Source organism: Acipenser ruthenus, chromosome 44 (assembly GCF_902713425.1).
Source record: "Acipenser ruthenus chromosome 44, fAciRut3.2 maternal haplotype, whole genome shotgun sequence".
NCBI lineage: Eukaryota > Metazoa > Chordata > Actinopteri > Acipenseriformes > Acipenseridae > Acipenser > Acipenser ruthenus.
The window spans coordinates 4,283,465-4,305,650 of record NC_081232.1 but is presented as its reverse complement, the minus strand read 5'-3'; the positions used below and the strand labels follow the sequence as shown (position 1 = coordinate 4,305,650).

The 22,186-nt window shown below is 39.4% G+C and overlaps 28 non-coding genes and 13 pseudogenes across 28 annotated transcripts; all 41 read left to right on the top strand.

Moving 5' to 3' along the window:
* The first annotated feature begins 99 nt into the window (after positions 1-99).
* Positions 100-218, top strand: LOC117967498 (5S ribosomal RNA). Its single transcript, XR_009316472.1, has one exon. It is a non-coding gene; the product is annotated as a 5S ribosomal RNA (ribosomal RNA).
* A 114-nt stretch (positions 219-332) lies between these two features.
* On the top strand, positions 333-451 carry LOC131717583 (5S ribosomal RNA). Its single transcript, XR_009316471.1, has one exon. It is a non-coding gene; the product is annotated as a 5S ribosomal RNA (ribosomal RNA).
* A 114-nt stretch (positions 452-565) lies between these two features.
* LOC117967342 (5S ribosomal RNA) lies at positions 566-684 on the top strand. Its single transcript, XR_004661958.2, has one exon. It is a non-coding gene; the product is annotated as a 5S ribosomal RNA (ribosomal RNA).
* Positions 685-784: 100 nt separating this feature from the next.
* Positions 785-893, top strand: LOC131715768 (5S ribosomal RNA; annotated as a pseudogene).
* A 100-nt stretch (positions 894-993) lies between these two features.
* LOC131714899 (5S ribosomal RNA) lies at positions 994-1,102 on the top strand (annotated as a pseudogene).
* A 114-nt stretch (positions 1,103-1,216) lies between these two features.
* LOC117967344 (5S ribosomal RNA) lies at positions 1,217-1,335 on the top strand. The gene has a single exon (XR_004661960.1). It is a non-coding gene; the product is annotated as a 5S ribosomal RNA (ribosomal RNA).
* Positions 1,336-1,449: 114 nt separating this feature from the next.
* LOC117967453 (5S ribosomal RNA) lies at positions 1,450-1,568 on the top strand. The gene has a single exon (XR_009314036.1). It is a non-coding gene; the product is annotated as a 5S ribosomal RNA (ribosomal RNA).
* A 100-nt stretch (positions 1,569-1,668) lies between these two features.
* Positions 1,669-1,777, top strand: LOC131715767 (5S ribosomal RNA; annotated as a pseudogene).
* A 100-nt stretch (positions 1,778-1,877) lies between these two features.
* LOC131714898 (5S ribosomal RNA) lies at positions 1,878-1,986 on the top strand (annotated as a pseudogene).
* A 100-nt stretch (positions 1,987-2,086) lies between these two features.
* LOC131715985 (5S ribosomal RNA) lies at positions 2,087-2,195 on the top strand (annotated as a pseudogene).
* Positions 2,196-2,309: 114 nt separating this feature from the next.
* Positions 2,310-2,428, top strand: LOC117967347 (5S ribosomal RNA). The gene has a single exon (XR_004661963.2). It is a non-coding gene; the product is annotated as a 5S ribosomal RNA (ribosomal RNA).
* A 114-nt stretch (positions 2,429-2,542) lies between these two features.
* Positions 2,543-2,661, top strand: LOC131717582 (5S ribosomal RNA). The gene has a single exon (XR_009316470.1). It is a non-coding gene; the product is annotated as a 5S ribosomal RNA (ribosomal RNA).
* Positions 2,662-2,775: 114 nt separating this feature from the next.
* LOC117967349 (5S ribosomal RNA) lies at positions 2,776-2,894 on the top strand. The gene has a single exon (XR_004661965.2). It is a non-coding gene; the product is annotated as a 5S ribosomal RNA (ribosomal RNA).
* Positions 2,895-3,008: 114 nt separating this feature from the next.
* On the top strand, positions 3,009-3,127 carry LOC131717581 (5S ribosomal RNA). The gene has a single exon (XR_009316469.1). It is a non-coding gene; the product is annotated as a 5S ribosomal RNA (ribosomal RNA).
* Positions 3,128-3,241: 114 nt separating this feature from the next.
* LOC131712489 (5S ribosomal RNA) lies at positions 3,242-3,360 on the top strand. Its single transcript, XR_009314380.1, has one exon. It is a non-coding gene; the product is annotated as a 5S ribosomal RNA (ribosomal RNA).
* A 114-nt stretch (positions 3,361-3,474) lies between these two features.
* On the top strand, positions 3,475-3,593 carry LOC117967350 (5S ribosomal RNA). The gene has a single exon (XR_004661966.1). It is a non-coding gene; the product is annotated as a 5S ribosomal RNA (ribosomal RNA).
* A 114-nt stretch (positions 3,594-3,707) lies between these two features.
* On the top strand, positions 3,708-3,826 carry LOC117967403 (5S ribosomal RNA). Its single transcript, XR_004662024.2, has one exon. It is a non-coding gene; the product is annotated as a 5S ribosomal RNA (ribosomal RNA).
* Positions 3,827-3,926: 100 nt separating this feature from the next.
* Positions 3,927-4,045, top strand: LOC131717785 (5S ribosomal RNA). Its single transcript, XR_009316676.1, has one exon. It is a non-coding gene; the product is annotated as a 5S ribosomal RNA (ribosomal RNA).
* A 100-nt stretch (positions 4,046-4,145) lies between these two features.
* On the top strand, positions 4,146-4,264 carry LOC131712671 (5S ribosomal RNA). The gene has a single exon (XR_009314563.1). It is a non-coding gene; the product is annotated as a 5S ribosomal RNA (ribosomal RNA).
* A 114-nt stretch (positions 4,265-4,378) lies between these two features.
* Positions 4,379-4,497, top strand: LOC117967351 (5S ribosomal RNA). The gene has a single exon (XR_004661967.1). It is a non-coding gene; the product is annotated as a 5S ribosomal RNA (ribosomal RNA).
* A 114-nt stretch (positions 4,498-4,611) lies between these two features.
* LOC131717579 (5S ribosomal RNA) lies at positions 4,612-4,730 on the top strand. Its single transcript, XR_009316467.1, has one exon. It is a non-coding gene; the product is annotated as a 5S ribosomal RNA (ribosomal RNA).
* A 100-nt stretch (positions 4,731-4,830) lies between these two features.
* LOC117967352 (5S ribosomal RNA) lies at positions 4,831-4,949 on the top strand. Its single transcript, XR_004661968.2, has one exon. It is a non-coding gene; the product is annotated as a 5S ribosomal RNA (ribosomal RNA).
* A 100-nt stretch (positions 4,950-5,049) lies between these two features.
* LOC117967353 (5S ribosomal RNA) lies at positions 5,050-5,168 on the top strand. Its single transcript, XR_004661969.2, has one exon. It is a non-coding gene; the product is annotated as a 5S ribosomal RNA (ribosomal RNA).
* A 115-nt stretch (positions 5,169-5,283) lies between these two features.
* LOC117967480 (5S ribosomal RNA) lies at positions 5,284-5,402 on the top strand. The gene has a single exon (XR_009316466.1). It is a non-coding gene; the product is annotated as a 5S ribosomal RNA (ribosomal RNA).
* A 114-nt stretch (positions 5,403-5,516) lies between these two features.
* LOC117967354 (5S ribosomal RNA) lies at positions 5,517-5,635 on the top strand. The gene has a single exon (XR_004661970.1). It is a non-coding gene; the product is annotated as a 5S ribosomal RNA (ribosomal RNA).
* Positions 5,636-5,749: 114 nt separating this feature from the next.
* On the top strand, positions 5,750-5,868 carry LOC117967355 (5S ribosomal RNA). Its single transcript, XR_004661971.1, has one exon. It is a non-coding gene; the product is annotated as a 5S ribosomal RNA (ribosomal RNA).
* A 100-nt stretch (positions 5,869-5,968) lies between these two features.
* LOC131717578 (5S ribosomal RNA) lies at positions 5,969-6,087 on the top strand. The gene has a single exon (XR_009316465.1). It is a non-coding gene; the product is annotated as a 5S ribosomal RNA (ribosomal RNA).
* A 100-nt stretch (positions 6,088-6,187) lies between these two features.
* On the top strand, positions 6,188-6,306 carry LOC131712670 (5S ribosomal RNA). Its single transcript, XR_009314562.1, has one exon. It is a non-coding gene; the product is annotated as a 5S ribosomal RNA (ribosomal RNA).
* Positions 6,307-6,421: 115 nt separating this feature from the next.
* LOC117967357 (5S ribosomal RNA) lies at positions 6,422-6,540 on the top strand. Its single transcript, XR_004661973.1, has one exon. It is a non-coding gene; the product is annotated as a 5S ribosomal RNA (ribosomal RNA).
* Positions 6,541-6,654: 114 nt separating this feature from the next.
* On the top strand, positions 6,655-6,773 carry LOC117967358 (5S ribosomal RNA). The gene has a single exon (XR_004661974.2). It is a non-coding gene; the product is annotated as a 5S ribosomal RNA (ribosomal RNA).
* A 100-nt stretch (positions 6,774-6,873) lies between these two features.
* Positions 6,874-6,992, top strand: LOC131716551 (5S ribosomal RNA; annotated as a pseudogene).
* A 12,968-nt stretch (positions 6,993-19,960) lies between these two features.
* Positions 19,961-20,079, top strand: LOC131710797 (5S ribosomal RNA). Its single transcript, XR_009312679.1, has one exon. It is a non-coding gene; the product is annotated as a 5S ribosomal RNA (ribosomal RNA).
* Positions 20,080-20,178: 99 nt separating this feature from the next.
* Positions 20,179-20,298, top strand: LOC131714280 (5S ribosomal RNA; annotated as a pseudogene).
* Positions 20,299-20,407: 109 nt separating this feature from the next.
* Positions 20,408-20,526, top strand: LOC131715254 (5S ribosomal RNA; annotated as a pseudogene).
* A 114-nt stretch (positions 20,527-20,640) lies between these two features.
* LOC131716203 (5S ribosomal RNA) lies at positions 20,641-20,749 on the top strand (annotated as a pseudogene).
* Positions 20,750-20,863: 114 nt separating this feature from the next.
* Positions 20,864-20,972, top strand: LOC131716380 (5S ribosomal RNA; annotated as a pseudogene).
* A 114-nt stretch (positions 20,973-21,086) lies between these two features.
* On the top strand, positions 21,087-21,205 carry LOC117970816 (5S ribosomal RNA). Its single transcript, XR_009314194.1, has one exon. It is a non-coding gene; the product is annotated as a 5S ribosomal RNA (ribosomal RNA).
* Positions 21,206-21,305: 100 nt separating this feature from the next.
* On the top strand, positions 21,306-21,424 carry LOC117970818 (5S ribosomal RNA; annotated as a pseudogene).
* A 114-nt stretch (positions 21,425-21,538) lies between these two features.
* Positions 21,539-21,657, top strand: LOC117970815 (5S ribosomal RNA; annotated as a pseudogene).
* A 114-nt stretch (positions 21,658-21,771) lies between these two features.
* LOC131717577 (5S ribosomal RNA) lies at positions 21,772-21,890 on the top strand. Its single transcript, XR_009316464.1, has one exon. It is a non-coding gene; the product is annotated as a 5S ribosomal RNA (ribosomal RNA).
* A 100-nt stretch (positions 21,891-21,990) lies between these two features.
* On the top strand, positions 21,991-22,109 carry LOC117416336 (5S ribosomal RNA; annotated as a pseudogene).
* Positions 22,110-22,186: the final 77 nt, after the last annotated feature.

Here is a 22,186-nt window from a genome sequence, read left to right as displayed (position 1 = left end):
TACATTTTACAATTGAAATGTGTGGAGGACAAAAGGAAATTTTGGAGGAATCACCCCCAGCTCACTAAACATAAAAGTCATGAAAGCAGAAATGCAATCGCCTGCGGCCACACCACCTTGAATAAGCCTGATCTCGTCTGATCTCAGAAGCTAAGCAATGTTGGGCTTGGTTAGTACTTGGATGGGAGACCACCTGGGAATATCAAGTGCTGCAGGCATTACATTTTTGTAATTACATTTTACAATTGAAATGTGTGGAGGACAAAAGGAAATTTTGGAGGAATCACCCCCAGCTCACTAAACATAAAAGTCATGAAAGCAGCAATGCAATTGCCTGCGGCCACACCACCTTGAATAAGCCTGATCTCGTCTGATCTCAGAAGCTAAGCAATGTTGGGCTTGGTTAGTACTTGGATGGGAGACCACCTGGGAATATCAAGTGCTGCAGGCATTACATTTTTGTAATTACATTTTACAATTGAAATGTGTGGAGGACAAAAGGAAATTTTGGAGGAATCACCCCCAGCTCACTAAACATAAAAGTCATGAAAGCAGAAATGCAATCGCCTGCGGCCACACCACCTTGAATAAGCCTGATCTCGTCTGATCTCAGAAGCTAAGCAATGTTGGGCTTGGTTAGTGCTTGGATGGGAGACCACCTGGGAATATCAAGTGCTGCAGGCATTACATTTTACAATTGAAATGTGTGGAGGACAAAAGGAAATTTTGGAGGAATCACCCCCAGCTCACTAAACATAAAAGTCATGAAAGCAGAAATGCAATCGCCTGCGGCCACACCACCTTGAATAAGTCTGATCTCAGAAGCTAAGCAATGTTGGGCTTGGTTAGTACTTGGATGGGAGACCACCTGGGAATATCAAGTGCTGCAGGCATTACATTTTACAATTGAAATGTGTGGAGGACAAAAGGAAATTTTGGAGGAATCACCCCCAGCTCACTAAACATAAAAGTCATGAAAGCAGAAATGCAATCGCCTGCGGCCACACCACCTTGAATAAGCCTGATCTCAGAAGCTAAGCAATGTTGGGCTTGGTTAGTACTTGGATGGGAGACCACCTGGGAATATCAAGTGCTGCAGGCATTACATTTTTGTAATTACATTTTACAATTGAAATGTGTGGAGGACAAAAGGAAATTTTGGAGGAATCACCCCCAGCTCACTAAACATAAAAGTCATGAAAGCAGAAATGCAATCGCCTGCGGCCACACCACCTTGAATAAGCCTGATCTCGTCTGATCTCAGAAGCTAAGCAATGTTGGGCTTGGTTAGTACTTGGATGGGAGACCACCTGGGAATATCAAGTGCTGCAGGCATTACATTTTTGTAATTACATTTTACAATTGAAATGTGTGGAGGACAAAAGGAAATTTTGGAGGAATCACCCCCAGCTCACTAAACATAAAAGTCATGAAAGCAGAAATGCAATCGCCTGCGGCCACACCACCTTGAATAAGCCTGATCTCGTCTGATCTCAGAAGCTAAGCAATGTTGGGCTTGGTTAGTGCTTGGATGGGAGACCACCTGGGAATATCAAGTGCTGCAGGCATTACATTTTACAATTGAAATGTGTGGAGGACAAAAGGAAATTTTGGAGGAATCACCCCCAGCTCACTAAACATAAAAGTCATGAAAGCAGAAATGCAATCGCCTGCGGCCACACCACCTTGAATAAGTCTGATCTCAGAAGCTAAGCAATGTTGGGCTTGGTTAGTACTTGGATGGGAGACCACCTGGGAATATCAAGTGCTGCAGGCATTACATTTTACAATTGAAATGTGTGGAGGACAAAAGGAAATTTTGGAGGAATCACCCCCAGCTCACTAAACATAAAAGTCATGAAAGCAGAAGTGCAAGCGCCTGCGGCCACACCACCTTGAATAAGCCTGATCTCAGAAGCTAAGCAATGTTGGGCTTGGTTAGTACTTGGATGGGAGACCACCTGGGAATATCAAGTGCTGCAGGCATTACATTTTACAATTGAAATGTGTGGAGGACAAAAGGAAATTTTGGAGGAATCACCCCCAGCTCACTAAACATAAAAGTCATGAAAACAGAAATGCAATCGCCTGCGGCCACACCACCTTGAATAAGCCTGATCTCAGAAGCTAAGCAATATTGGGCTTGGTTAGTACTTGGATGGGAGACCACCTGGGAATATCAAGTGCTGCAGGCATTACATTTTTGTAATTACATTTTACAATTGAAATGTGTGGAGGACAAAAGGAAATTTTGGAGGAATCACCCCCAGCTCACTAAACATAAAAGTCATGAAAGCAGAAATGCATTCGCCTGCGGCCACACCACCTTGAATAAGCCTGATCTCGTCTGATCTCAGAAGCTAAGCAATGTTGGGCTTGGTTAGTACTTGGATGGGAGACCACCTGGGAATATCAAGTCCTGCAGGCATTACATTTTTGTAATTACATTTTACAATTGAAATGTGTGGAGGACAAAAGGAAATTTTGGAGGAATCACCCCCAGCTCACTAAACATAAAAGTCATGAAAGCAGAAATGCAATCGCCTGCGGCCACACCACCTTGAATAAGCCTGATCTCGTCTGATCTCAGAAGCTAAGCAATGTTGGGCTTGGTTAGTACTTGGATGGGAGACCACCTGGGAATATCAAGTGCTGCAGGCATTACATTTTTGTAATTACATTTTACAATTGAAATGTGTGGAGGCCAAAAGGAAATTTTGGAGGAATCACCCCCAGCTCACTAAACATAAAAGTCATGAAAGCAGAAATGCAATCGCCTGCGGCCACACCACCTTGAATAAGCCTGATCTCGTCTGATCTCAGAAGCTAAGCAATGTTGGGTTTGGTTAGTACTTGGATGGGAGACCACCTGGGAATATCAAGTGCTGCAGGCATTACATTTTTGTAATTACATTTTACAATTGAAATGTGTGGAGGCCAAAAGGAAATTTTGGAGGAATCACCCCCAGCTCACTAAACATAAAAGTCATGAAAGCAGAAATGCAATCGCCTGCGGCCACACCACCTTGAATAAGCCTGATCTCGTCTGATCTCAGAAGCTAAGCAATGTTGGGCTTGGTTAGTACTTGGATGGGAGACCACCTGGGAATATCAAGTGCTGCAGGCATTACATTTTTGTAATTACATTTTACAATTGAAATGTGTGGAGGACAAAAGGAAATTTTGGAGGAATCACCCCCAGCTCACTAAACATAAAAGTCATGAAAGCAGAAATGCAATCGCCTGCGGCCACACCACCTTGAATAAGCCTGATCTCGTCTGATCTCAGAAGCTAAGCAATGTTGGGCTTGGTTAGTACTTGGATGGGAGACCACCTGGGAATATCAAGTCCTGCAGGCATTACATTTTTGTAATTACATTTTACAATTGAAATGTGTGGAGGACAAAAGGAAATTTTGGAGGAATCACCCCCAGCTCACTAAACATAAAAGTCATGAAAGCAGAAATGCAATCGCCTGCGGCCACACCACCTTGAATAAGCCTGATCTCGTCTGATCTCAGAAGCTAAGCAATGTTGGGCTTGGTTAGTACTTGGATGGGAGACCACCTGGGAATATCAAGTGCTGCAGGCATTACATTTTTGTAATTACATTTTACAATTGAAATGTGTGGAGGCCAAAAGGAAATTTTGGAGGAATCACCCGCAGCTCACTAAACATAAAAGTCATGAAAGCAGAAATGCAATCGCCTGCGGCCACACCACCTTGAATAAGCCTGATCTCGTCTGATCTCAGAAGCTAAGCAATGTTGGGCTTGGTTAGTACTTGGATGGGAGACCACCTGGGAATATCAAGTGCTGCAGGCATTACATTTTACAATTGAAATGTGTGGAGGACAAAAGGAAATTTTGGAGGAATCACACCCAGCTCCCTAAACATAAAAGTCATGAAAGCAGAAATGCAATCGCCTGCGGCCACACCACTTTGAATAAGCCTGATCTCGTCTGATCTCAGAAGCTAAGCAATGTTGGGCTTGATTAGTACTTGGATGGGAGACCACCTGGGAATATCAAGTGCTGCAGGCATTACATTTTACAATTGAAATGTGTGGAGGACAAAAGGAAATTTTGGAGGAATCACCCCCAGCTCCCTAAACATAAAAGTCATGAAAGCAGAAATGCAATCGCCTGCGGCCACACCACCTTGAATAAGCCTGATCTTGTCTGATCTCAGAAGCTAAACAATGTTGGGCTTGGTTAGTACTTGGATGGGAGACCACCTGGGAATATCAAGTGCTGCAGGCATTACATTTTTGTAATTACATTTTACAATTGAAATGTGTGGAGGACAAAAGGAAATTTTGGAGGAATCACCCCCAGCTCACTAAACATAAAAGTCATGAAAGCAGAAATGCAATCGCCTGCGGCCACACCACCTTGAATAAGCCTGATCTCGTCTGATCTCAGAAGCTAAGCAATGTTGGGCTTGGTTAGTACTTGGATGGGAGACCACCTGGGAATATCAAGTGCTGCAGGCATTACATTTTTGTAATTACATTTTACAATTGAAATGTGTGGAGGCCAAAAGGAAATTTTGGAGGAATCACCCGCAGCTCACTAAACATAAAAGTCATGAAAGCAGGAATGCAATCGCCTGCGGCCACACCACCTTGAATAAGCCTGATCTCGTCTGATCTCAGAAGCTAAGCAATGTTGGGCTTGGTTAGTACTTGGATGGGAGACCACCTGGGAATATCAAGTGCTGCAGGCATTACATTTTACAATTGAAATGTGTGGAGGACAAAAGGAAATTTTGGAGGAATCACACCCAGCTCCCTAAACATAAAAGTCATGAAAGCAGAAATGCAATCGCCTGCGGCCACACCACTTTGAATAAGCCTGATCTCGTCTGATCTCAGAAGCTAAGCAATGTTGGGCTTGATTAGTACTTGGATGGGAGACCACCTGGGAATATCAAGTGCTGCAGGCATTACATTTTACAATTGAAATGTGTGGAGGACAAAAGGAAATTTTGGAGGAATCACCCCCAGCTCCCTAAACATAAAAGTCATGAAAGCAGAAATGCAATCGCCTGCGGCCACACCACCTTGAATAAGCCTGATCTTGTCTGATCTCAGAAGCTAAACAATGTTGGGCTTGGTTAGTACTTGGATGGGAGACCACCTGGGAATATCAAGTGCTGCAGGCATTACATTTTTGTAATTACATTTTACAATTGAAATGTGTGGAGGACAAAAGGAAATTTTGGAGGAATCACCCCCCAGCTCACTAAACATAAAAGTCATGAAAGCAGAAATGCAATCGCCTGCGGCCACACCACCTTGAATAAGCCTGATCTCGTCTGATCTCAGAAGCTAAGCAATGTTGGGCTTGGTTAGTACTTGGATGGGAGACCACCTGGGAATATCAAGTGCTGCAGGCATTACATTTTTGTAATTACATTTTACAATTGAAATGTGTGGAGGACAAAAGGAAATTTTGGAGGAATCACCCCCAGCTCACTAAACATAAAAGTCATGAAAGCAGAAATGCAATCGCCTGCGGCCACACCACCTTGAATAAGCCTGATCTCGTCTGATCTCAGAAGCTAAGCAATGTTGGGCTTGGTTAGTACTTGGATGGGAGACCACCTGGGAATATCAAGTGCTGCAGGCATTACATTTTTGTAATTACATTTTACAATTGAAATGTGTGGAGGCCAAAAGGAAATTTTGGAGGAATCACCCGCAGCTCACTAAACATAAAAGTCATGAAAGCAGAAATGCAATCGCCTGCGGCCACACCACCTTGAATAAGCCTGATCTCGTCTGATCTCAGAAGCTAAGCAATGTTGGGCTTGGTTAGTACTTGGATGGGAGACCACCTGGGAATATCAAGTGCTGCAGGCATTACATTTTACAATTGAAATGTGTGGAGGACAAAAGGAAATTTTGGAGGAATCACACCCAGCTCCCTAAACATAAAAGTCATGAAAGCAGAAATGCAATCGCCTGCGGCCACACCACTTTGAATAAGCCTGATCTCGTCTGATCTCAGAAGCTAAGCAATGTTGGGCTTGATTAGTACTTGGATGGGAGACCACCTGGGAATATCAAGTGCTGCAGGCATTACATTTTACAATTGAAATGTGTGGAGGACAAAAGGAAATTTTGGAGGAATCACCCCCAGCTCCCTAAACATAAAAGTCATGAAAGCAGAAATGCAATCGCCTGCGGCCACACCACCTTGAATAAGCCTGATCTTGTCTGATCTCAGAAGCTAAACAATGTTGGGCTTGGTTAGTACTTGGATGGGAGACCACCTGGGAATATCAAGTGCTGCAGGCATTACATTTTTGTAATTACATTTTACAATTGAAATGTGTGGAGGACAAAAGGAAATTTTGGAGGAATCACCCCCCAGCTCACTAAACATAAAAGTCATGAAAGCAGAAATGCAATCGCCTGCGGCCACACCACCTTGAATAAGCCTGATCTCGTCTGATCTCAGAAGCTAAGCAATGTTGGGCTTGGTTAGTACTTGGATGGGAGACCACCTGGGAATATCAAGTGCTGCAGGCATTACATTTTTGTAATTACATTTTACAATTGAAATGTGTGGAGGACAAAAGGAAATTTTGGAGGAATCACCCCCAGCTCACTAAACATAAAAGTCATGAAAGCAGAAATGCAATCGCCTGCGGCCACACCACCTTGAATAAGCCTGATCTCGTCTGATCTCAGAAGCTAAGCAATGTTGTGCTTGGTTAGTACTTGGATGGGAGACCACCTGGGAATATCAAGTGCTGCAGGCATTACTTTTTACAATTGAAATGTGTGGAGGACAAAAGGAAATTTTGGAGGAATCACCCCCAGCTCACTAAACATAAAAGTCATGAAAGCAGAAATGCAATCGCCTGCGGCCACAGCACCTTGAATTAGCCTGGTCACGTCTGATCTCAGAAACTAATCAACATTGGGCTTGGTTAGTACTTGGATGGGAGACCACCGGGGAATATGAAGTGCTGCGGGCATTACGTTTTTGTAATTACATTTTACAATTGAAATGTGCGGAGGACAAAACGAAATCTCGGAGGAATCACCCCCAGCTCACCGAACATAAGTCATAAAAGCAGACACTGCACGAAAATAAAGGTTTACAAATTTAGTACATTTGTAAACAATTTATGAACCTTAAGTTTGCAGGGGTTTACAACGTCATAGTAAACCATTTTGTAAACTGTATGTTTACATTAAGTTTACACACACCTATGTGAGTAAACATTATGTTTACAATGTTTGCACAATGTTTGTAAATTACACACCAAAAAACCTTAGGTTTACAAAAGGTTTGCAGGTGTATAGGAAACCGCATGTAAAATTTAAGTTTGCAGAATGTTTACAAGAAACATATTGTCGCAGGTGACGCTGAACTAGTTATTCCATATAGTAAAACATTAGACTCCATTGCATGGAGGATCTCAGTAAGCTACAGTAAATGGTTCATCAAATGAAACAGATTCAGTTATGTTAAGTTTGCTACTGATGATGTGGAAAAGAACAGTAATTGGATACCAGAAAATATGAATAACAGTGAGTTTTGGCCTCCTTTAGTGTTCTGGATGGAAGGCGTACCTCGCAAAGTGACTCTGTGCGAACAGAAGGGAATGTATAGTAACAATGTATACAGATCCAGAACTATTGTACATGGTGCAGAATTAACCCTGACACACAAATTGAAACATAATCCTCTTGTTATGTGTGCATGTAATATGTGCCAAAGCAAGTCATCAGTGACTGGGCCCAAACTTTGTCCAGCCTGTAGTCATTTAGCTAAACACTGTAGAATCTTGTTTGAATGTAATGATTCTGAAGGAATTTCTTTTTCTCATCTAAATGTAGATCCAAAGGATATTAAGAGGATTGAATGCATAAATTGTGAAGGAGGTCATTTAGTGAAATGAGCACATCTAGGTAAATTGGAATTTGTAGAAGGTGTCCCAGCTAAACGTGTCCAAGTATCTTGTAGGTACGAAGTGAGGAAGATGGAGTCTCACACCTGTGATGCTAAACTTTGGATAAAGGGGCCTGTTGTCTTTTTCGCGGAACCAACCAGAGCTGAACCCGGCACAGAAGAATCCTGCTGGAAACGTGGGGATATGCTGAATATGTACTAGGCGATTTCAAATATGGAATGTATTATAAAATGAAGTGTCAAAGATATTAGGAAGGATAAAGAAAGAGTATCCTTGTACCACTAGTATGTGGCTCTCTTGCTCCATGAAATAGGTCAGTCCTCTCTTGTTTGGAATTACACATGTATTCAATTAAATACTTAGTAGTCTGAGAATCCCTAAGAAAATATATATAATGAACGATTTACCACTAGTATATCTTATCTTCAGAAAGCATGACGCTTGATAAAAAGCACCATTCCGTCTAAAAGTGAACGTTAATCTACAAATTTATGCCCTAAAAACACAAGATAAGAAGAGACTCTTTATGACCAAAAGATTAACTAACAGCCAGAGGTCTTGAGAAAAAAATCCTGTCTCGGCTGGATTTTGTAGGAACAAAGAGAAGGGTCAAGCCTAGTTGAATGCAGTTATACTGGCCTATATTTGGATTTAAATCTTAAGAGGGATTCACCAAAGTAATATTATAGCAACTGATAAACAGAGGTAAATTAATTGAAAGATTATCTTATAATGAAACAGGTTCAGTGCTAATTGACACTGTTTATAGTTCATAACAGTTATTTCATAAGATTAATAAATGTTAGCCTTTAGGCGTAATTCGGGGGATGCCGTAGAGGGCGCTCTCCCGCTTTGCGCTCCTTTTTTCTTCTTATCCTATTTCCTTTTCTTTAGCCTGTATTACCTTCCCTTCATGGCATCCTGCCCGGTAGCGTCCGCGATCTCTTCCGGGTGGAAGCTGATCCCAGTTCAGCCTCATTTAGTATTTCCAGCCAATCGCACAATGCAGCGCTCGCCACGTCAATTATTAGGGCATGGCCAGCACTGCTCCACGTATGTGTTATTGGCTGCACCTCCTGTCTATCTCGCTCTCTTTTTCTACTTTAACCCAGCACTATTTCCGCTTCCTTGTCTGTGTTTGTTTTTTGTTCCTCCTCCTCCCCTCCTCTGCTCCTTTCTATATCGCACTGTCCGCACAGGGCTCCCTCAGGGGGGGAAGTGAGTCTCACTCCCCCGGCTGTCCGGGTCGGCCTCTTGTCTCAACCACTGCCGCCCGGCTGTTCCTCGCCGGCCTGAGGGGACCCCCGGCCACATCCTATTCTTCTGCTGCTTATGCGCTAAGCCTTCCAGGCCTCAACCTTGCTGTCCCATCTCCTCTCTTCTATTTCAGGTCCAGAACCATTTCAGCCCCCTCATGCAGTAGGCCGTGCCTCCACCTGCCGAGCGGGCCCCGACCGAGGGGGGGGGGGGGTTTCTCTGTTTTCGTCTCTCCTAAACGGACCCGAGACACTTTTTCCTAAGCTCTCCACGCCGCCCAGCTGCCAGCTTAGCTGCCTGAGGATGCTGCACTGAGTTGCGAAGGATCTGTCCTTTTGTCCTGTTCGTCCCCTTCCTGTCTCTTGCTCCACTAAACGCCCAGCAGCCAGAGGATGCTGCCTGACCCGTCGGGAGCGAGAGTCAGTTTGTTGTATGTTATATGTCTTATCTTTGCTCTCTCTCTCACTTTTAGGTCACCCAGCAGTCGGAGGATGCTGCCTGACCTGGCGGAAAGTGTTTATATCTAATCCTTTGCTCTTCTCATGTCTCCCTCTCTACGTCGCCCAGCAGCCAGAGGATGCTGCCTGACCCGACGAGAAGGGAAAACTCTTCGTCCCCCCTATCTCGTCCTGCTATCAGTATCTAACCTCAATGTTACTAAGCACCATTCCCAAACTCCAGTCCTCAATCTTGCCATCCCTCAAACTCGTCTCACTCTTAAACTCTCAAATGTCTCACCCCTCTCAAGCCTCCTAAGCAACCGGAGAAATCCTCTCATCTGGTCTCATTCTTAATATCTCACTCCCAATTTCGCCTCCTCTCAAGCCCTCGTAGGCAACCAGTGAATATGTTTTAAGTATTTGCTATAATGAGAAAACATATTATTTAAAACTGACAAGTATTATTGCTTGTTCACGACTTTGCTTTAGTGATAAGAAGATTAAAAGCTGGAGCAGTATTCAATTGAATTAATTGAGAAAGAGGAAGATTAATTCTTCTTTCTATTGAACAATAAGACTTCTAGACATTATGATATCCATTGAATTATAGAAGTTAAAAGGTGTTGTGTTGTGTTTTTGTGTTAAGTTTGTAATAATATACTATAATGTACCTTGTTATTAATCCACTATACTATTGTCTAATTAAGGTAGATGGAATCCTTATAATGTGGTTATTTGAAACTGCTGCAGTGAAAAAGGGCCTCATATGGGCTGTAGAGAAAGGAGGGGGTCATCTTACATTCCACTTCAGCAAAATTGCAAATCTCATAGACTTGTAGTGTTAAGGTTTATGGAGTTAGTGGTTTAGTACTGATAAGTAAATGTCTTGAAATAATATGCACAAATCATGGCTTAATGGACAGGTCATATATCTAATAAAGTGTTTGCACAGACTCTGACCTTGGAAAAAAACAAGAGACTGTGGAAACTGCTAGCAGTAACATATTCTCAGAGTCAGGTACCGGTCAGAGCCTGGTCAGTGCATCTCTTAAGGGATAAATAATTGTAATGAAAACTATTACCACTTAAACCTAGTGAAACTACATGACTTGAATATTGTATGAGACAAACTTTTGTCAAATACTCTGTTGGACAATGGTATATGGAATCAAAACTGACCCATTAACAAAATGATGAAACAATATGAAGTTAAAAGAAACACATACCTTTAATTTAGCATAATATAATCACTTAGAAGATGATGTCACATATTAAGAACATCTCTCATATATAACACATATAAAATTAGTGTTTTGCATGCAGTAGTGTTTTTATATTATATTATAAACCAAGATCCTGGGAACCTTGGTTCACTTAACTTTTCAGATAAAGGAGGGGCTTGGAGGAAAGCAAAGAAATGAGATCATAAGAGTTGAAACAAATGTGAGGTTTTGAATTTATTGAGTACATGACCCCTATTAATTCTGAAAAGTTAGTCTGGATCTTTTGAAAACTATTATTTGTAAAATGGATAAGTACTGTCCCACCTGATTAATGATTGGATTTAATTGAGGCGTCCCATGTATTCCAATGAGATGAAAAACCTATAAAACTCCAGAGTAATTTCAATGGAGTACCACACTCATCCCAGACAGGGCAAGGTGGTCCATCTTCTGCAAACCAAAAACACAATTGAACTGATTTAACTCAGTTTAATTTGCCTGGTGAAGACAGTCATATCCTTTTACGATCTATATTAAAGGGTAAGCATTAATCAATTATTATTTTATCTCACATGTATTGCATGTATTGCTATAAGGGACTCACGCTATGTTTAGAAGATAGGAGAACATTTGTTGAATGTGCTGAAAAGAGGCTACTGGGTGTATTTAGTGTCGTGGTCGTTGCCAGGCCTGCCGGCTGCACTAATACATAAAGATGTATTAAAGTGTTAACGTTAATATCTGTTAAGACACTGGACTGCCCAGAACGTCTGTCAGCTGGGGATATGAAGTAGCCTGTAGCTGCTCAATCCAATATTTAACTGTTAATAAACCAAAGGAGTACTGATCATACTCTGATTTGTAAAAACACTTTAGATACATGAGTCTGTCAATTTCTTGGGTACTATATTGGTCATCCGAATATACTGCGGGTCCAGAGCACGAACTATATCCCACTAGGAGTAATAACATCTCTGTCCTCCTAACGTCTCCCCTGAGATAAGAGTGTGTGCTGAGCAAATAAAAAGAGTACGTAAAGAAATCTGAACACGTGGATTTTGTGACAATATGTTGAGTAAAACTGGTTTGTACCTAGTATACACTACAATTGTAAACCATTTTAAACCTTAGGTTAAAAAAGGTATATTTATATGGTTTACTCACAATCTTTCTGGTATAAAATAGTATTGAATAGATAATGCAGTGGCCATATAGTTTATATTGCTAGCTGATTCCCCCAGTCCTTTTAATTGTGTTTTGTAACTTTAGGAGAAATCTTCAGTGTAATATTTTTTTTTTAATTGTCAGAGCTTTCCTATGTTTTCAGTGCCCCACATTCTCTGAAAACAAATATATAAAACTGATGACATAGTGAAATCCTACTATCAATACCATTTTTGTGGGTTGGCAGTTTGCAGTATTTCATTGTGATTTTTTTTTTTTATCACTATACCATAAAAAAGTGTTAAGCAACATTACATGTGTTTGCCCATGGTATGCTCAGCAAAATCAACTGCTCATGGAAGGCATGACCAGTCCATCATGCTGAATGCTCTGGGCAAACACATGCAATGTTTTATGTCCCGGGCTCACTCCTTCTCATCTTTTGTCACTCATTGATGGTATCAGCTGTCCATAAGCATCAGGACAATGCCGTGTTTCACCACCTTCTGGTGTCTCCTCATCACCTACCTTGGACTGCTTAACTTTTCTTTCATTACCCTAACTAAATTGTACTTGGCTGTTGTTTCCTAGTGATTCAATTTGAGTTAAGTTTTCACCATCCAAGCTGAGGGCAATTCGGCCCATCTTCCTCCTTGTTTTATCCCCTGCTGTGTTGGCACTGAACTCTGCCGGGAAAAAAAACAAAAAAACATGAAGGTCTGCTGTGCTGTAAGTAGTTCATCTTGGGTTGTCTGTCGGGACTGTACCATAAAATAACATTTGCTTACTAACGTGTGTGTACATTAGTTCGTGTTACATGGTGGATTGAGGCTGTAGTCTTGTCGGGAGCGTCACATGTACATAGCCAGAGTTGTGAGTTTCTTAATTTAGTTTTTGAGCAGGGGTAGAAAAAAGCTGACATCTGAGTGAGGGTTTAAATCAAGGGCAGCATTAATTATCTATCTATCTATCTGTCTATCTATCTATCTATCTGTCTATCTATCTATCTATCTATATGCGCCTAGGGTACAGAGAGGTTAGAAAACTATTTGCTTTAAGTCTGCAAAAAGAACAATACTATTTATATGTTAAAGTAATGTTTATGTAGAATATAAACATCAAATCTGGGTAACAAACAACATCAACTTAATTCTGATAAGCTCTTTAACTCAAGTACAGATAATAAAAAAAAAACATTTATTTTATTATGATTAATGATTTGAAAAATTAACTTTTACTTAAATCAGGAAGTCACTTGAGAGAAAAATGTATATTTCAAGAACCTTGGCCAAGATGGCAGTGTTAAATAATAAATTGTACCAACAATAATAATACATGGACCTTTGAATATTTAAAAGAGCACGTCGGAAATAAAAATCAATAATATGTTTAAATTAGAATCAAGTGTAACTTCCATGATTTACAATACATATACAAACTATTACAGAAAACCACACTTACACCTCTTAGGCTTACAGTGGTTGTAATAAACTATAGAAGTAAATGAAAAAAAATGAAAGAATGACCTTTCCTGGTATGACCAAAAGCATCATTTTCAGTGATGCCCTACAATGCTGAACCACACTATGAAATAAGTTCATGAGTATTACCAAATAAGATCACCATTTTACGATAGTCGATTAAAATGTAGAAACATGTTGACGGTAAAAATAACTTACCGAATACTGAGGTACTAATGTACTTTTTCATGAATGTCCACAAAAAAGTACAATGTAAGAAATATCAAGATTATTTCTCATATTAATAAAAATAATAAACATAACCTCAGAGACAGGAGATGGCAGGTGCAAGCACCAGTGTGTGTATTTATTAATAAGCCAAATAAACAAACAAACAATTTAAACAAAACAACTCGAACACTCACAAAAAAAACATAACTCACCACACACAAACTGGAGACCCACACTCGCCAGGACTACTGTCCTAAATGGAGCCTCCAGACTCCTATCTCAATTAGAGATAGAGACAAACATTATTTTTTCTTAGAACAACAATTACATGCAACACATTTTTAGCATTTTGATAAGACAGCAGAATGAACAAACCAGTGCAACAGACACTTTGATTGGCATTAAAGAGAAAATGAACGAACCAGGGACATAGTGCGACAGACCGCTCAGAGACGTGCATCAACACTTGCCTATGATTCTTAGAATAAGGAGGAAATGAACGAACCACGGACATAGTGCGACAGATCGCTCAGAGACGTGCGTCAACACTTACCTATAATTCAGAGAATAAGAGGAAATGAACGAACCACAGACATAGTGTGACAGATCGCTCAGAGACGTGCGTCAACACTTACCTATAATTCAGAGAATAAGAGGAAATGAACGAACCACAGACATAGTGTGACAGATCGCTCAGAGACGTGCGTCAACACTTGCCTATGATTCAGAGAATAAGAGGAAATGAACGAACCACGGACATAGTGTGACAGATCGCTCAGAGATGTGCGTCAACACTTGCCTATGATTCAGAGAATAAGAGGAAATGAACGAACCACGGGCATAGTGCGACAGATCGCTCAGAGACGTGCGTCAACACTTGCCTATGATTCTTAGAATAAGGAGGAAATGAACGAACCACGGACATAGTGCGACAGATCGCTCAGAGACGTGCGTCAACACTTACCTATAATTCAGAGAATAAGAGGAAATGAACGAACCACAGACATAGTGTGACAGATCGCTCAGAGACGTGCGTCAACACTTGCCTATGATTCAGAGAATAAGAGGAAATGAATGAACCACAGACATAGTGTGACAGATCGCTCAGAGACGTGCGTCAACACTTGCCTATGATTCAGAGAATAAGAGGAAATGAACGAACCACGGGCATAGTGCGACAGATCGCTCAGAGACGTGCGTCAACACTTGCCTATGATTCAGAGAATAAGAGGAAATGAACGAACCACGGGCATAGTGCGACAGACCGCTCAGAGACGTGCGTCAACACTTACCTATGATTCAGAGAATAAGAGGAAATGAAAGGTAAGACATTAAATGTCAATCCAAGGATACCTCCTGGTTCAGCAAACACAGTCAGCAAATCTTTAAAAAATTGTAACCATGTATCGATTGCCACATCAGAAATAAAAAAATGTGTCTGCAACACCATCAAAAAAAGACATAACCATCTAACAAACCTCAGCACTTTTTCATGAACTGTTGCTGAGCTTGCGTATAGTTGTTCTGCTACATAATCTAAATCCTGAGAAATTCCTGCTTCTATATTTACAGCCATCTCTTTTTCCGCAGTTGCTTCCCACTGTTCTTCTTTTTCACTGTCAGAGTGGTTCTCAATATTAAATTCAGATACAGGAAAGAATGACAAAACATTTTCATCAAATACATTTTTGGGCACATCTTGGTTACCGTCCACTTTCCAGATTTCTTTCATTTGGCAATATATTCTTCTCCAGTTGATGATCAGTTCCTTTTGTACAACGATGCTCGTGGTATTGCTCATAATGTACAGAATTATAGCTGACTTTACAAATTTCACATATCACTCTCTTCTCATCTGGCTCGCTTTTCTTTCTTCAGGAAATCTATAAAATAAAAAAGAGCGAAACTTTGATGAATCACTTCCCATTTAAGAAAAAATCTTAACAAGAAATGTTCTGAAAATATTTCATAAAAACTTCTGGTCAAGTTTCTGAGTACATATAGTGTGTGTGCTGCGTGTTGTGAAGGGTTTTAAAAAGGGTATTGTGCTGGACCCGCTTTAAGACCGTTACCATTATTTTAAAATGTGCACCGATTAATCTACAGATTAATTAGCTGATGCCCATAAATTAACCAATCAAATATTTTAATCGAGTGACAGCCCTAATTTAAAATTCTTACGGCCCTAATTATTACATTTACTATAGTAGATCGAGGTTCACTGTATTGCGGCACTGTGCCTTTAAGAAATGAATAATCTGAACGGAAGCAGGTGACATCACAAATAAGATGAAGTAGAACAAAGCAGCAAAAAGTATGTACATGCAGCAGCCTACAAAAATAAAAAAGAAAGTGGTCCAGTGGTTAAAGAAAAGGGCTTGTAACCAGGAGGTCCCCGGTTCAAATCCCACCTCTGTCACTGACTCATTGTGTGACCCTGAGCAAGTCACTTCACCTCCTTGTGCTCCGTCTTTCGGTTGAGATGTATTTGTAAGTGACTCTGCAGCTGATGCATTGTTCACACACCCTATTCTCTGTAAGTCGCCTTGGATAAAGGTGTCTGCTAAATAAAAAATACATCTAAAAATGCAACAGCTTTATCATCACTGACAGAAACATTCCTCCACAGAAGCAGGAAAGAGTATGTTTGGATGTAAAGAAATAATACGCATTACTTTATTAAAAAACTTAACTTGAACTGTGGCAAAAACTCATTTGCAAAGAAAAGTGTGCAACAGAAACCACATATAATAGTAATAATTCATATAATAATATTGTTCTACTGTATTAATGTTTTGTGTGTGCTTGTTTGATGTATGGGGTCAGTGGAGCGCTTTGAGGCACTGACCGGCTTTTTTTGTTGTTGCAAATATCAGAATGGTGTTTTTTTATTTTTTTACTTTGCTTAAAAAGCGATAGCTTTAAAACAACTTACAAGCTGTCTATAAAATTGGATCACGTGAAAGGCTTGCGATGCTAGTTATCGCTGGAAAGCTATTTGGTTGGGTGATATCAAACCACTTTTTTGTAGTGACCAAGCGATAGTTGTTTTGTTTCTGGTGTAGGACGCTCAGAGCACTCCACCGTATAAAACACACAAACAAATAAATCAATCATACAGGTCAAACAGCTCATTTCCACATGAAGTTCAGTTTGAATTTCAAAACAAGGCAGAACTTATGACACTGCACTTAGCAAGAATAAAGCAGTATCATAAACATTTCTAATTGTGAAACTATTTCATCATGTGCACTATGATCAACTACAAACTCAGTCATAAGTAATACAAGGCATTACCACTATAGGACGATAGGATGCAGTAATTAATTGCCAACGGTCCTCATATATTTTAAGAATAATAGGGGCTGTAAAAGGAGTCAAGTCATTATGCCAAAATATGATTTTTTTGTAAATATTTAATTTAAATGAATGATTTCCAAATATCGATGTAAGCACAGTGATCAAAAAACGTTTTTGTTTCAACAGTATAAAATGTTCATACTTAAATATGAATAGGTTTTAATGTTTCAGCATGACAAAATGTCTTATTTTAAACATGTAGCTAGATATTTTAATGGCAGACCCCACTCTACCAACACATTTGCAGTAGGCTATCTGCATGCTATTATTACTTTGATTTCTTTAACAAATGCTAAATTTACTAACGTCAGTTTAGTCAATTTAGATTACATTACATTATTTGTTTATGTATAACTGGCATGCAGCGTGCTATCAAAACAAAAGTTTTCTTTTTTTATTCATTGCATCATATGAAGAATAAAAACAGGGCTTGTCGTAATATTATTAACACATTTAGCTAATGTCTTTATCCAAAGCGACTTCATCGCTCACTCCAGCAGCTATTGTTTGTTTTGATTGCTCTTTCGCTTGAATCGCATTTAGCTTGTATCGAGAGTGTTCTGTGCACAGGCAGTTTAACGTTATATGGTTAAATAAAGTCTTCATTGCTTGATCTGGAACGCAGACAGCTGGAGGCTCGGAGGAAAAACAAGAGAGACGTGAGTTAATTTAGTCATTCATTTCATCCTTTTCCATGAATGCAAGCTGCAGTTGTATAGATATTACATTTTGTGTGCAATTGAATAGAAAGTTTAGCATTGCATACTATATTTACAAGCAGGGTATGGACAAACAAAATAGCTGTAAGTGTTATTTTTGAATGTAAAGATGTTGGACAGAACTCTTTTTTATAGCATTAAACATTCTTTAATAATCTGACATACATAAATCACCCTCAGAATAACATTATAAATGATTAAAATGTTTTTTATGTATGATAAGAGATCTACCTACAAAATTAGGGAACGAAAATAGTATATTTGCTAATGTTAAAACAAACACTCTTTAAGTGCTATATATTGTATTGTATTGTAGCTAGAACGGATTGGACAAAAGTGTGGTTCCTCAGAATAAAAAAGTAATATTGGTTGAGGTGGTTGTATATGAGCAACACTGCAAAACATCTATTATATATATATATATATATATATATATATATATATATATATATGAAGTAATTAATTAATTAATTAATTAATTAATTAATTAGTATCATCATTATATATATATATATATATATATATATATATATATATATATATATATATATATATATATATTGTATTTTATTTTTTAGAAATGCCAGACTCGAATACAGGGGGTCCCTCATTCATCAGCATCGGAGGAGGAGAAAAAAGAAGATAAGTGCCTTTAAAGTGCTCCCTGTGGAAGTCACTGTGATGAGCACAGAAGAATCTGAGGAGGAAGATAATCCCTTTAATGAAGGAGAAAAAATATCTGTGAAGGTAATTTGACCACGAAAATGGGAGTCACAAAAATTTAAAGAGGGGAAAAAAGCATGTGATGCTGCATTTGGCATTCTGAAAAAAAGGGAAATCCAAACTTCCTCGCAAAAGAGGAGCATTTTCAAATTACAAAAGACCAGATTTGCCTGTTGAGTTTTCATGGTTGATTAAAGATTAACATGGGTGAAATTTAAAGGACACAATTTAAAGTTATAACAAATTTGGGAAGAGATATCTTACATGGTTTTGACTCCCATTTTGTGAATTGTGTTTTTCTTTTATTATTATTATTATTATTATTATTATTATTATTATTATTATTATTATTATTTATGTGGTTCCTTATCACATTATTCCTAAAATCAAGATCCTGAGAAGAATGATCTTGTGATCTCGACATAACAAAGACATTTTCAATGTCCTCAATGAGCCACTGTAAATAAATAAATAAATAAATAAATAAATAAATAAATAAATAAAAGGCCTACTGGAAAACTAAATATGTTGTATGCTGTTATCTATGCTTGCATATTTAATAATAAAAACAAATGCTTAAAAAAAACTTGTTTGGTATTAATTTAAAAGTTGCCTAACTGTTTTAGCTAACTTTACAAAAGGTATTGTATTCTTATATGGCTTATTTTCTTTTTTTACAAACTAGTGTAAATACTTCAGGTTTAATGATACTCCATTAAATAAAGAACATTAGCAAGACCTTTCATTGTAACTTTAAACAGATTAAATCAAACGTCTTGCAAGTCGAGTAACTTTGTTATGTAGAATACAAAAACGGGGGTTAAAATTTGGCAAATTTAATGGCTATGTGCACAGCTGTTTACAGAGGTAATGCAAAAAAACAGGTTAAAATGGTATGTGTAAACCATTCACAAAGACAGGTTTACAACATTTTAAACTTAATGTCCAAAAGGGCATACTGTGGAAATAAGTTTGTATCACTTTGTAAACCTGATGAAAAAATACTGTTTACCATTCAATTTATGCAAACCATTCTAAACTATACATTTGCAAAGGTTGACATAGTTTGTAAACCATTATTTTACTAATGTGCAAACCTGAGGTCCAAATGGACTAAAAGACCTCCATTAGGTTCTTGGTCTAGTAAACCTTTTGTAAAAATAAAGTTTACAATAGGTTTGCAACATGTGTGCATACTTTGCAAACTAAGTTTGTATATTTTACAATAGGTTTACATAGTTTGTAAACCATTATTTTACTAATGTGCAAACCTGAGGTCCAAATGGACTATAAGTCCTCCAAAGTTCTTGGTCTTGTAAACCAGTTGTAAAAATAAAGTTTACAATAGGTTTGCAACATGTGAAAACTTTGCAAACTTTGTTTGTTTAGTTTTACAATAGATTTACACCATTTGTAAACCATATTTTTCGTGCATTGAGAACTGCAATCGCCTGCGGCCACACCAATTTGAATAAGCCTGATCTCGTCTGATCTCAGAAGCTAAGCAATGTTGGGCTTGGTTAGTACTTGGATGGGAGACCACCTGGGAATATCAAGTGCTGCAGGCATTACATTTTACAATTGAAATGTGTGGACGACAAAAGGAAATTTTGGAGGAATCACCCCAGCTCACTAAACATAAAAGTCATGAAAGCAGAACTGCAATCGCCTGCGGCCACACCACCTTGAATAAGCCTGATCTCGTCTGATCTCAGAAGCATTAGCAATGTTGGGCTTGGTTAGTACTTGGATGGGAAACCACCTGGGAATATCAAGTGCTGCAGGCATTACATTTTACAATTGAAATGTGTGAACAGAGGACACAAGAAGGAAATCTCCCCCAGGAATCACCCCCAGCTCACCGAACATAAAAGTCATGAAAGCAGAACTGCAATCGCCTGCGGCCACACCACTTTGAATAAGCCTGATCTCGTCTGATCTCAGAAACTACTCAACGTTGGGCTTGGTTAGTACATGGATGGGAGACTGCCTGGGAATATCAAGTGCTGCAGGCATTACATTTTTGTAATTACAATTTACAATTGAAATGTGTGGAGGACAAAAGGAAATTTTGGAGGAATCACCCCCCACTCACTAAACATAAAAGTCATGAAAGCAGAAACGCATTCACCTGCGGCCACACCACCTTGAATAAGCCTGATCTCAGAAGCTAATCAATGTTGGGCTTGGTTAGTACTTGGATGGGAGACCACCTGGGAATATCAAGTGCTGCAGGCATTACATTTTTGTAATTACATTTTACAATTGAAATGTGTTGAGGACAAAAGGAAATTTCGGAGGAATCACCCCCAGCTAACTAAACATTAAAGTCATGAAAGCAGAAATGCAATCGCCTGCGGCCACACCACCTTGAATAAGCCTGATCTCAGAAGCTAAGCAATGTTGGGCTTGGTTAGTACTTGGATAGGAGACCACCTGGGAATATCAAGTGCAGCAGGCATTACATTTTTGTAATTACATTTTACAATTGAACTGTGTGGAGGACAAAAGGAAATTTTGGAGGAATCACCCCCAGCTCACTAAACATAAAAGTCATGAAAGCAGAAATCCAATTGCCTGCGGCCACACCAGCTTGAATAAGCCTGATCTCGTCTGATCTCAGAAGCTAAGCAATGTTGGGCTTGGTTAGTACTTGGATGGGAGACCACCTGGGAATATCAAGTGCTGCAGGCATTACATTTTACAATTGAAATGTGTGGAGGAGAAAAGGAAATTTTGGAGGAATCACCCCCAGCTCACTAAACATAAAAGTCATGAAAGCAGCAATGCAATCGCCTGCGGCCACACCACCTTGAATAAGCCTGATCTCGTCTGATCTCAGAAGCTAAGCAATGTTTGGCTTTGTTAGTACTTGGATGGGAGACCACCTGGGAATATCAAGTGCTGCAGGCATTACAATTTTGTTATTACATTTTACAATTGAAATGTGTGGAGGACAAAAGGAAATTTTGGAGGAATCACCCCCAGCTCACTAAACATAAAAGTCATGAAAGCAGCAATGCAATCGCCTGCGGCCACACCACCTTGAATAAGCCTGATCTCGTCTGATCTCAGAAGCTAAGCAATGTTTGGCTTTGTTAGTACTTGGATGGGAGACCACCTGGGAATATCAAGTGCTGCAGGCATTACATTTTTGTAATTACATTTTACAATTGAAATGTGTGGAGGACAAAAGGAAATTTTGGAAGAATCACCCCCAGCTCACTTAACATAAAAGTCAGGAAAGCAGAAATGCAATTGCCTGCGGCCACACCACCTTGAATAAGCCTGATCTCGTCTGATCTCAGAAGCTAAGCAATGTTGGGCTTGGTTAGTACTTGGATGGGAGACCACCTGGGAATATCAAGTGCTGCAGGCATTACATTTTACAATTGAAATGTGTGGAGGACAAAAGGAAATTTTGGAGGAATCACCCCCAGCTCACTAAACATAAAAGTCATGAAAGCAAAAATGCAATCGCCTGCGGCCACACCACCTTGAATAAGCCTGATCTCGTCTGATCTCAGAAGCTAAGCAATGTTTGGCTTTGTTAGTACTTGGATGGGAGACCACCTGGGAATATCAAGTGCTGCAGGCATTACAATTTTGTAATCACATTTTACAATTGAAATGTGTGGAGGACAAAAGGAAATTTTCGAGGAGTCACCCCCAGCT